Source organism: Euprymna scolopes, chromosome 16 (assembly GCF_053919585.1).
Source record: "Euprymna scolopes isolate OS-2025 chromosome 16, ASM5391958v1, whole genome shotgun sequence".
Taxonomy (NCBI): Eukaryota; Metazoa; Mollusca; class Cephalopoda; order Sepiida; family Sepiolidae; genus Euprymna; species Euprymna scolopes.
Window position 1 is genome coordinate 136,953,121 of NC_136497.1, and position 13,348 is coordinate 136,966,468.

Genomic DNA, 13,348 nt, shown 5'->3' on the forward strand with positions numbered 1-13,348 from the left:
CCCCTGTCCCATCTCTGTAATGTTGCATCTCTGTTTAATAATTCCTTTTTCATGAGTAAATTATATGCCCAGAAACCATGATATCTTGCTAAGCTCGGTCATTTTGAATTTTTTTTATTTAATCTGTTCTTAACATCGGTTAACATTATATCACAATTTGATACGATTAAAATGTCATCGACCCATAAAACTAAAATCAGTAGTTTATTGTCAAGGGTCCACTGGGCATTGTTTGAATTGTTGTCAACCATATAATCATGAAATACTGTATTCTAGCATCGACCGCTCTGCCTCATATCGTACAGTGATTTCTTAACTCTCCACACATAACTTTTATTTTTTATTATGAATCCCTCTGGAAGGGTATTTAAATAAGCATTTTTTATGTCCATTTGATAGATGTTAAGGTTATAGTTCAAAGTCTTTATTATTTAATCCTGTACCATTGTTAGAGTGAATACACTTTACTGCACCGTAGAGGGGCATGTCGGCTAAATATTTTTTAGTTACAAGCAAGGTATCAGGTTTGTTCTTTAAGAAATAAACCATTATTAAACCGGAATAATCATCTACAAAATTTAATACATACCTGAAGTTTTCTCTGCTAATCGGTTCCACAGGACCGTTGAAGTCATAATGTACCAGTGATAGGATTTTCATGGCCTTCTTGTCTGGCATCTTGTTTTGGTACTTTGCCATTTTATCTTGTGTACAAACGTCGCAGTTTGTCAAGTTTTTTAAGGTTTTATTCTCTTTCCGTCAACAACACTCGGCAAATTTTTGATGTCAGGAATATTGCAGTGCTCAAGAATCTTATGCCATGCCTATAACTTATGACATGATGGGACTACGCTGTTTAAATAATATAGTCTTCCATTTTCTTTAATATCAAATACAATTCCATTCGGGTACATCAGTTTTAATTTATTGGGACTAAAGTTTATATTTGCACTTTGTAAAGTCTTCCACCGGGTCCATAACCACTTGAATTGGAAGCCATGTTTAATTTCAGAATACTTTCCAATGGGTAGTTATTTTGTACAAGTCCTGGATATGGAGAATTTTCAGTGGGTCGTTGTTCCAGGCAATGAGCAAAAGATCCTTCTCGTGTTGATATGAAAAAATTATGTGCTAGAATGCTAAAAAGATTCAATTTTTATGGAGAAATTCTGGTTTCTGATTGGTTGATGAGTCAACAATATAGCAACGTGGCCAGAAACAGCCAGTATAAATGATTGAGCTGTGCCTTCAAGTGTCCAGATTTGCATTTTGAGGGTGCTGGCAATGGTCCTGTTGTTATAACTTGGATCAGAAGGGAGCATGAGTTGTATAGTGGCACATCTCCAATCTCGCTCATTGAACAGTGTATCACTTTTAGGCATGATAGAAGGCTCATATCGCTCTTGGGATTTGTACACAACTGGCCATTTAGTAGATGGTCTGCAACAAAAAAAAAAAAAAAGAAAATCAGTTTTCATTAAACGGAAATGGAATCACGTTGTCTTTTCTAGAGTGAGAATTTTATCGTTCTACCCTGTATATTGTATGCATTTGTATGTAGTGCAATTGTTTATCTAAAGTTCATTGTATGATGGAACAAGAATCAATATATTAATACGGTAGCGTGTGTGTTATTTTCTGTATCATGCTTACATCCAGGTCGTTTAATCGTTATGGACTTCCATTTCTTGTAATAAATAATTTTACCAAGAAATCTTTAGAAGTTTTAGTTTTGGTTTCGATTATAGCTGATGGCACTTAAGTCATCTATGTTTTTTATATAAATAATTTTACCAAGAATTCCTCAACAAACTGACGAGCCTAAATGAGGGCAAAACTCGAGTCTTGGATATCGAGTTTGTTGGATTGCATGGTTTGTGCGAGCTGCGACGTTATTTGTGGAAATAATTATATTATCTCTCCCATTCTGAAAATTCTAATCATTCAAACAAACTTTTCGGCTTGAATAATCGTAATAATCGTCGAACGGCATCCCTTCCAGCATTGCCCGGTCAATATCCAACATTCAGAAAGGATCCCCGGATCCATCACTCTTTTGGAATCCCAACAGGCAACAACAGGTTTTTCTTCTTCTAAAAGCAATTAAGAATGTTCTCCAAGAAAAATTGCCATCTTCCCCGAAGAAGGTCTGATTATGACTATGGTAGCCTTTCCACTTAAAACAGGACACATATCCGTTCCGCCATCGACTGAAGATGAACGTGACATTCTGGCGTGTCTTTCAAACCTCAGTGACATGATTCGGCTGAGAGTGTTAATCTACAATATCATTTTTTATCAAGATCAAAAGCCACTCGAGGATAAGGGTTAATTGGTTATAGTCAGCTAACCTACTTCCTAATTTTCTGCGGAGCACTACTGGAAGCAGTGAAAAGGCAAATCAGTTCCTTCAGTTTTATTTTTCTTCAGTATTTCTATTGTGAAGCGATTTGTTGAAATAAAATATAAGAAAAGGACATTATTGAAAAAGTATACAATAAAAATGAATAAAATTATAAAAAGATAAAAATAACACAATTAGTCTTTATCTGCCCTTTAAATAACAAAATGAAATAAAATAAAAGTTTTTGTTTTATTTGAAATTTTATAAGAAATATAAGCTCATGAAATTATAAAAACTAAAGTTTTTTGTTTTTTTTTTAAAAATATAAGTGTTTTATTTAAATTTATATAATAATAAAATATAAAAATAAAATTATTGAAATCAAAATAACAAATAATTTATAGATATGAGAGAAAAAAAAAAGCGAAGCAACTGATTTGCCTTGTCACCGCTCCTGGTAGCACTCTGCAGAAAATTGGCAAGTGTGTCAGCTGACTATGACCACTTAATTAAATGGATTGATTATCCTACGAGAGATGAAGAACCTTAAAAGAGGATTGAGTAGAACTGCTTTAATAGACTAATTTTTTGTAGGGGTAGGTCATTTAGCTTTGGGGGCTAATGTACTTTGTCACCGCTTCCGGTAGCGCTCTGCAGAAAATTGGCAAGTGTGTCAGCTGACTATGACCACTTAATTAAATGGATTGATTATCCTACGAGAGATGAAGAACCTTAAAAGAGGATTGAGTAGAACTGCTTTAATAGACTAATTTTTTGTAGGGTTAGGTCATTTAGCTTTGGGGGCTAATGTACTCTCTCCCCCCACAAACGTTGTGATGGATGAGGAAACAAGGCCGATGATAAATAATGTGCACCACCTTCATATAATTCTTGATTTGAATAAATTGATGCGCATATATTGCGATCCTAGAAAAAGAAGCCATGACAAATTTAGAATGAGGGAAGATCATGAGAAGAAGAGAGGGTTAGGGTTGGGGAATGAATGCCTTGAAAGATGAATGTTAACTGGCTTTGCTAGCACAGGACATCAAATGAGAAAAGTGAAGGAATCTAGCAACCCAATGCAAGCATGACTCAGTTCCAAAACAAAGGCATCGTCTAAAAGTCTTGAATAAAAGCCTGCACAAAAGTGTGATATCCTTCTCTTTGGTTTCATTATTTGTTGATCTTTCATGATGATCGTTGATAATTCAAATTTGAATTATTTGAATTATTTGGATTATTTGAATTATTTTTGATTATTTGGATCTTTGAGATTATTTGAATTAATTATTTTTGATTATTTGGATCTTTGAGATTATTTGAATTAATTATTTTTGATTATTTGCATCTTTGAGATTATTTGAATTAATTATTTTTGATTATTTGGATCTTTGAGATTATTTGAATTATTTTTGATTATTGAATTGGATTACTTAGATTATTTGGATTATTTGTGTTATTTATTAAAACCCTTTTATTCATTGAATTAATAATTCAAACGTATTATTCGTATTAATTTGATAATTTGAATTATTTGTATTATTGAGATTATTTGAATTTTGATTATTGGGTTATTTGGCTTATTCGGATGTTTTAAATAATTTTGATTATTAAATTAATTGGATTATTTGTATTATTGAGATTATTTGAATTTTGATTATTGGGTTATTTGGCTTATTCGGATGTTTTAAATAATTTTGATTATTAAATTAATTGAATTATTTGTATTATTGAGATTATTTGAATTTTGATTATTGGGTTATTTGGCTTATTCAGATCTTTTAAATAATTTTGATCATTGAATTAATTGGATTATCTGGATTATTGAGATTTAAAAAAAATATTTTGATTATTGAATTATTTGGATTACTTAGATTATTGGATTATTTGTGTTATTTGGATTATTTAGATTATTGGATTATTTGGATTATTTGAATTATTTATTAACACCCTTTTTTATTGAATTAACTTCATAAGAACAGAAATAATATTTTTCCATTGAAAAATTGGCCAACTTTTGCATGTAAAAAAAAAAAAATCATAACACTTTCGTTTGGCACCTTTCAATGTTTTACATCTGTCCAATGAGTTGGATTTTGCATCCCCTTGTCTGGCATGCGTCAAATCTTGGATTCATTGCACATCTTGATGTTAACTATCTGTGGTACTATGACTTTAGCTGAACTCCGGTGCCTCATCGGTGTGGTAAACCCCGGAAGATTCAACCCTAGGCCAAGCAGAACTGAAGCCATCTTCTAATTGCTATTATACCCACGGTCCTTGATTACATTCGATACATCCACTAGTAAATATCAGGGTGGGGATATATGTGAGTTGGCTGAATAATAGATTGAATGCAATGATCAAGTGAATATGGGAAATAATTCCTTGTTTTTGGTTAAGATTGGTTTACAAGGAAAGAGAAAATATCAGTTTACTTTAAGATGTCGATAGATAGCAAAATAAAATGACAACCCAAGAAAGTTGACCCATTGACCCTGGCTAAGAGCTCAGACAGTAGATTATATTTGTCCTTGGCAAGCCTGGTTGAGGTCAGCCGGTTTGACATAGATGGCTGACCAATCATCTTCCAGTGAGAATCGATGTTGCAAGAGTTGATTGGTAGATGAATGGAAATCACATTCTCTTAACCGGCCATCTCCTTAGTATTACTTCTACTGCACAGCTGTTTTTTTTGTCAATTCGAGAGATGAGCTCAAGAGAAACAGTACAACAGAGAGAGTTTGGGTCTGTCAGTTGCCATTGAAACTTTCGGGGCATAAGCAGATCAGTTCCACCAAAAGTGTACATGCATCTGTCCAATGGGTTGGATCTTGTTGTCAAGTCTTTGATTCAGTTGAGATATTATCATTACACATCTCTAACTATCACATCATTAATTATCTTACAATCCCTGCTGCTACCTTTAACCCAAATGTAAATGGCAAGATAAAAAAAATATGGTGGAATCAAGTATGTGGTGGAATCAAAACTAAGAGATTGTGGGAATATCTTAAATTAGGAAATATGTGGTTCTGAAATAAACGTTGATCCCATTCATTAGTATTAAATGTCAGATACTTTTAGCATAAACAAAACCGTGACAATAATTTCAGTTTCAACAGTTAGTAAGATTTTTGTTTCCTCTATAAGGTTGAATTGTTTCTTGCATTTATTAAATTGTACAAGTATTTTTTTTTGTAGATTTATTTAAAAAAAAAAATGAGTTAATCAAAACGATAGCAGAACAATTTGATATATTTTTTTCCCAAATTTGATAAAAAAAATTGTTACATCTATATATATAAAAGGCAAAATGTGTGTGACCATTTCGTGTATGTCTTCAAAAGTCTTTTCTCGCACACGGTTCCGATGTCGTTACGATCGCTTACAACTGTTTATATGGGTCCTAAATAATAATATGTACAATTTGGGAAAGTGCGTTGCATCTAAATTTATTTACGTCGACTTTTACAAAATTATTGCTATTTTGGCTTCTCGCATGTTGATGAGGCTTTTTCGTATAAAAAGCGAAACTAATTCAAAGTTAACAACGAACAACATTCTTGGCATTGCGCCGGGAAATGTCCAGAAGCAATCATCTTTGATCAATGTTGTACATCAGACAATTGTTATTCAATCTGGACAATTGGGAGCTGGTTCCCCTCCAAAAAACAAAAAACAAAAACAAAAACAAAAAACAAAAACAGTCAAACTTGGGTAAACAACTGCATGACTTCTATTTGACCTTCTTAATTAGGTCAAATGGAAGCAGCAGAGTTAACTTTTATTGCGCACGCCTGTTTTTATAGTTTAATAAATAAATTCAAATGTATGTTGCGGTGGCCTAATGGGTAACGTCGCCTGGGTTTTTTTTTTCACACATTAATTTCCAACTCAAGGGTACCGGTTCGATTCTCATACTTACCTACCAAAACTTTTTTTTTATTTACCCCCCCCCCGGAGTTTTGATTTACCTCAAGACACCCAGGCATTGCCGGGTACCCCTCGCTAGTCTATATATATAAAAGCGAAAATGTGTGTTTGTATGTATGTATGTATGTATGAGTGTTTGTATGTCTCGCAAAAACTTTTCACACGGGTCACGGATTTTCGCCAGATCGGTATCATTTTAAACTTCCAACCTTCGCCCGACAAATATCGAAAAATAGGCCCAAAACATTAATTCCTTCACCCTGAAATCAGTAGTTTTCTAAAGGGGAAGGGGGTCAGCAAAAACCGTTCTCTCATGACGAGTTCACTTCTACGCATGCGTCATACGACATCATAACCTAATTTACTTTAAATATTTTAAAAAGCTACACAATTTTGCCGACGTCGTCTTAGCTCAGTTTCTTAGCGCCCAGCCTCAATATCTAAACATTTTGGGTTCGAATCGTGGTGTGAGATGTCTTTCTTTTTTTCGATTTTTAACATTTTGATATTGAAGTAGGGTTATTTAAGCCATTTTCACGTGTTTTTCAGATTTTTTAACGTTCGTTTTTCTGTTTATTTTACTTCGCTTATTCTTAGGTTTTCATTAACACCCCCCGCCCCTACCGACCACACACACCCAAAAACACCCGGGCAATGCCGGGTACCCCCGCTAGTGTTTTATAAGACTTCAGAAGAATTTTCAGATCTTTTTAGACGTTCTTATTCACAGATGGTATAAACATGCATTCAGATTCAATTGCGGATTTCTTTTCATCAATGCAGATTCTGCAATTATAAAATAAATTTATTAAAATTACGTTTCTTGTATAAAAATTCAATTATTGTGTAAATCTTTAATAAAATGTCCGGTCCTGGATATGACCTTAAACTATATCCGATGGTGAGGCCCCAGCTTACAGGCTTTGGGGAGTGTGGAGCCACTCCTTAATTACCATTGCTCCCAGGTCCACTCTGACCCGGAATGGTAGTACCTATTAGGGTCCCAACTATGGGTTAAATAGAAACAGACTTGGGAAAAAATATATATATTCTATTGAAAATTTTTTCTTCAAAATCACTGGATTCGGGATTAAATAATCTGAAAAGGGTTGATATGCCGTAAAACAAAAACAACCAACCAACCAGAATTTCAAAACTCTGAATAAAAAGTCTGCAAATCCGTGATTGATAAATTTAAAACATAATGAGCACATATTTATGCAATAACTACCAGACCAAAACTGATATGTTCCACAAAAGTGATATATTCGTTTGTAAGTAGCTGAGTGGTTTCGGCTACAGTATTTAAGTAATAATCTTAATAATTTAAGTAATAATCTAGCAAGTCGCTTTACTGAATGGGTGTTTGTGGTCGGGTTAATAACAAAAATGTTAGACTCTTGAACTGGGAACGTGTGTAAAGAACTAGAACTTTTTAATGAGGTACATAGACATATATTTAAGCAATGAGATTATTAGCCTCTGCGAAATGAATTCACAAGTCTGGTTTCATCAAAATGAGGATGGTATAAATATGGCACCGATTTAGTGAAGTCGAATAATGGCAATGCTACAGGATTTCGATTATGTTACCTCCCTGGTCACTTGTTTTGGTTGCCATCAGCATATCTGCATATATGGAGTCTGTATCAGAGTTTACTGCCACTGTATTTACCAAAAATTAATATCGTAAAAGGAAAATGTATCAAAGTTAATTCCAAAAACAAAAATGTTACAACCTTTTTATTTTTTTATTACATTTTCACCACCAAAAAAGGCACAGTGCCACTTTGATATAAAAGGCTACTATCAAGGACATAAGTTGCAGGGATACTATGTAGGGAGTTGAACAGCAAGATGTCTGTTCACATTAAATTTGAACTTCTGCATGTCAGTACAGTTAGGAAAGCAGGAACCCGGAAGGGAATTCCAGAGTTTAGCAGTTCTGGGCAAGAAACTATTAGAGTAGAAGACTTTCTTACATCTAGGGATTTCTACTGTGTAGAGGTGGGACTTTGCTGCTTGTCGGGTTTGATGGGGGTATTTACGTCGAGGGGGTACAAGGGCTTGTAGTTTGTCAGAGCATTAACCATTAAAATACTTGTAAAACAGGCAGAGAAATGCAACATTTTCTCAGTGGGACAGAGGTTGAAGCTTAGATGACAGTTCAGGTTGGCGACTCTCTTTAGAACCCTGTCCAGGAGTGAGAGACTAATAGCAGATGCGCCAGCCGGAATATGACAACAATACTCCATACATGGGCGAATGGTGGCCTTAAAGAGGTACCGGATACTTTCAGGTCTAAATAGCTTTTTAGCACGGTAGAGAAAGCCTACTACTTCTAAACTTTCATAAGAGAAATTCCTAAGTAATGCTTGACAAATTTTTCGAAAATTATATGTTCGGCAAAAGGGATATATTCATTTGTAAGTAGCAGAGGTATTTGGCCACAATTTAGTAAGTCACTTTCTTGAATGGGTTTAATGTTGAAGAAAAATGGCTAAATTAAGCTGCAAAAAGATTTGTTTTGTGTGAAAGAGAATATTCTCCTAATATCGCTGTAATGAAAACAAGACGAGAGATTCCGTCTAATAATTTTTATTCAATTAAGAATCCTACTACTCGTCTACTTGACAAGCGGAAATGTACAGCTTTTATAGCTTGGGTTATCAAAGAGGAGATAATCCATATTCACAACATTCTCCCCCAAATTTCTCACTCATAGGGAAGAAAGTCCTTTAAATGTCCAGGCTCCCTACGAGCTTGCAGTGGCCGCCTCGGCAGTCCATGATTTGGAGTCAAACAGGAGTACTCAAACAGGAAGGCTCTTCAGTGAAAGCCTGCCTGTGGCCTCTAAAATACCTTGCTCTGAAATGTTTCCTTCTCAGAGGAGCAGGTCGTTCCACATCAGAGTCAGTCTCTGGATGAACACGTTTTTTCAGTGCTAGTCTTTCATCTGTCAGGGATTGAGGTGTTGGCCCATCCAAAGTGTCTGACGGAGCCCCAATGAAGACAGTGTCATTAGATGATGTTTCAGGAGCAATTTAAGTGTCTTGATCTTCCAGAAGGGCTTCAGTGTCAGGAAGAGTTGGTCTGTCCTCAGGGGTTGTCTACGGTCCTGGTACGTCTCCGGCAGGTGCTAGGTCTCTGAGAGACACATTAGGCTCTCTACCGTCTGCATGTCATACTAAAACATATTGGGTGTTCACCTCTATGAGCTTTACCTCGTCCACCAAGGGGATCGTTTTTGGTGTAACGTGCATGTCATCTCAGAAACACAGTACCAGATCAAGCTAGTCGACACCCGGTACTCGTATTGGGCTGGTCACTGAAGTGTGGTGTCTGCACAGATGCTGCACTCAAATTAATTGTCCTCAGTCAATGAAGGGGGAAACTTTCTATACTGAGGCAATTCTATTTTTTCAGAATCCCCTTTTGAGGGGAGCTGGTTATCTCCCACATTAAACCGACCTTGTGTCACATTTTGTTTCGTGGGAAACAAATAAATAACCAGTACCAGATCAAGAGAGCCAAGATGGATGCGATACTCCTGCCGAACTCCGTCACTGAAAATGTAAAAAAACCTTTTGCATGGGGTGGCATTTGTGGATCGCATGGCGTATAATGTGACAGGAAAGAGATTTTCCCAATTATCAATCGAACATCCGTTATTTGATGCAGCCAATTGAACTGTCTTCCAAATAATGCCGTTATATCTTTCGCATTGGCCGTTACCATCAGGGTTGTAGGGAGTTGTCGGGCTTATAGCTACTCCTCGATCCTGTAGAAATTGTCGAAGCTGCTCTGACATGAAAGAAATCCCTTGGTCTGAATGTATATAGGCAGGAACTCCAAAGACAGCGAATAATGAACAGAGGCATTGTATAATTGTAGTAGCCGATATGTCTGAGCAAGGGAAGGCAAAAGGAAATCGGTGAATATTCGTTGACAACAGTTAATATACATCGGTTCCTTGTTTTGCTTGGTAGCAGTCCTTTAAAATCAAGATTTAGTCTTTTGAACGGTTGTGTTGCTTTTATTAAGATGCCGGTTCTGAGTTTATTATTTATTTCAGCACACATTCGGCAGGAATTTGTAGTTCTTTTTACCTCTTCTATTGAGAAAGGCAAGTTTCTACACCTCATAGCATGAACTATTCGAGTAGTGCCTGGGTGACAGAGATTGTTATGTAGCGTTCACAGTTCGTCCCCACTGGATGCTGTACAGAGAAACAAGATAATTCAATTCTTCATCTTTTTTCTCATTCTTTATTTTGCTTGTAGTCTTAGAGTTGAACATAAAAGCAACCGATTTTTGGTCAGTAATAAGTTTAAAGTGGCGTCCAATCAGGTAGTGCCACCATTTTCTTAATACCGTGACTATAGCCTAAGCTTCCTTTTCAATTGTGGAGTGTTGTTGTTCAGCCTGTGAGAGGGTCCTTGAAAAAAAGGCTACAGGACGATCAGCTTGTCTCAAAGAAGCAGCAATAGCACAGTCTGACGCATCCTTTCAACAACCAGAGGAACTTTTTGGTCTATTGTTGTAATTGCTGATTTCGCAATATCCTTTTTCAGTCCCTCGAATGCCTTAACAGCTTGCCGGGAAACAGGAAATGTCTCTACTTGTGTTAATGGATGTATATTTTCTGAGAACGATGCAATCCATTGGGAGTAGTGAGCAAACATGCCCATAGCACGTTGAAGGGAAGGCCGATTGTGAGGGACAGGCATCTGGAGTAAAGGTTTCAATCGATCTGCTTATGGTATACTTCAGTTTATTTTGTCCAGTCCAAACGAGCATTTGTCGTTGTTTAGGGTAAACTTGTATTTGCTGATGGCAGACATGAACCATTTAAGATTTTCGTCATGTTCCTTTTTATTATGGCCATATACTGCGACGTTGTCAATGTACGCAAATGTATCTTCTAGTTTCTCATCCGTTATGATTTGGTTGACTATCCTTTAAAAGCTGGCTACTCCATTTGTAATGCTAAAAGGAATCCTGAGAAATTGATATAGTCGATCATTCGCCTTGAAAGCTGTGTACAGCTTGTCTCTAGATATTAATGGCGATCTGATAGTACGTCCTTTTCAAGTCCAGAGTACTAAACATTCGATACTTGGCTATTTCACCAACCATTTCGTCTATCCTGGGTAGTGGGAAGGCGTCCAAAAGAGTAAATTTATTTATTGTTTGTGAGTAATCTATAACCATTCTCTTTTAATGGCTTTCAGAAGTGGTTATAACTACCTGAACTCACAGGGTGATTTGCTAAGCGCAATTATACTTTTTTCGAGTAGTCTTTTTATCTCAGAGTCAACAAATTTTTTATTATTATAAGAAAAACGTTTGCTTCTCATTGTTATGGGTTTTCAGTTTTCAGTTAGGTTTTCGAAAAGTGATGAATACTGGATTTTTGCTGTTGTCAATCCACAATTTTTAAATGCGGGCATTGAACCGCCAAATGGAATTTCAATCTCCCAGTATTATTTCGCAACAAAGGTTTTTCATTACAGATAATTTAGTGGTTTTACAGGAGACGTCATCATTAAATAGTAAATCCACCAAATAATAATTACTTGTACAGACAATGACGCATTTGCCATTGTTACTCTGCTGGGGTCGGGGACAAAATACAATTTATTGGTTTTTACCAAGCTTTCTTTGATAAAATTTTCTGAGCGGCCAGTATCGAGCAAAACATTTGTAGATCTCTCGTTAATTTTCACTTTTACAATAGTTTTTGAAAGGCATTCTGTAGAGGTGGCTAAAGTTGCAGATGTATTTTGACGAGTGGCTTTGTATCGGGTTTTAGAAGTTTTGAAAAATGACCAAGTTTTCCACATTTATCACAACGAGTATCTCTAGCAGGGCATGAAACTCATAGGTGTTTAGATAAGCCACAAAAAGTAGCAGGTGTCCCTTTTTAAAGCGGCAGTGACCGATTGTTCTTGAAGCTTCGTCGGACAATCGTCATGAGGGGGATAGTAGGAACAGGTGGGTTTAGTGCGCCTCCCAATGTGTCTGGCTGTAAATAAGATCTAGACTACTGTATAGAACATTTGAAGGTAAAGGCTTGCTCGTAATCTGTTCAAGGTGTAAGGGTCTTATTTTCAAGAATACATTGTCTTACCTTAGCATTACGTAAGCCGTTAATGAAGGCATCCAAAATGTGCTGCTCTTGGGCTTCTAATGCCGTCATTGGGGAGAAGTTGCAATCTTTGCCCAGTGTCCAAAGGCTCTTAAGGAAATGGTCCAATGTTTTGCTTGATTCTTGTCGACGAGTTGCAAGTAGTTGTATAGAAAATATCTAATTTTTGGGCTTTATGTTTGTAGCGTTCAGTACATTAATTGCTTTTTCGTAGGTAATGCAATCTGAGATAATTTTGTTAACTGTCTGAGACAGGTAGTTGTTTAGGAGCACACGCTTATTGATAGGATGTCCCGGTCTTTCTGAATGTAGAACCTCGATGAAATTTGCAAATATCTCCTGCCAATGTTTCAAGCATGTGTCGACTGAATCGCTTTCTGGATCTGTTGTAAATCACTCCGGTCGCATAAATTGTTCCATTTTTAATTGAATAAATCATAATGAAAACAGGACAAGAGATTCCGTCTTGTAATCTTTTGTTTGATTAAGAATCTTACTACTCGTCTATTTGATGTGGAAATGTATAGCTTTTATAGCTTGGATTAGCAAAGAGGAGATAATCCATAATCACAACAATCGCTGCCTGGCATAAAAAAATCTTAAAACTACCTAAAATGTCTGTCACAATCTTTAACCCAAGAGCACATGGCGAGATAAAAGAACAGTCATAGAAATAAACGTCCATGGGTGACGTGTGCAAAACTCAAACTCGATAGGAAATGAAAAGTTATGCATGTACTCTTCCGATCTTAGAATGCATGACTATAGTTTGTCTTTTATTTTACTTCTGTCAAAGTTCTCAGAAGTCAAGGGGCCCACGACCTGGGCCTAACACATGAACTCTATATGACATACATAGATATTCGAATGTTCTATTTAAGTTCTTTATCTCTCAAACACTGAATTAGTAAAGA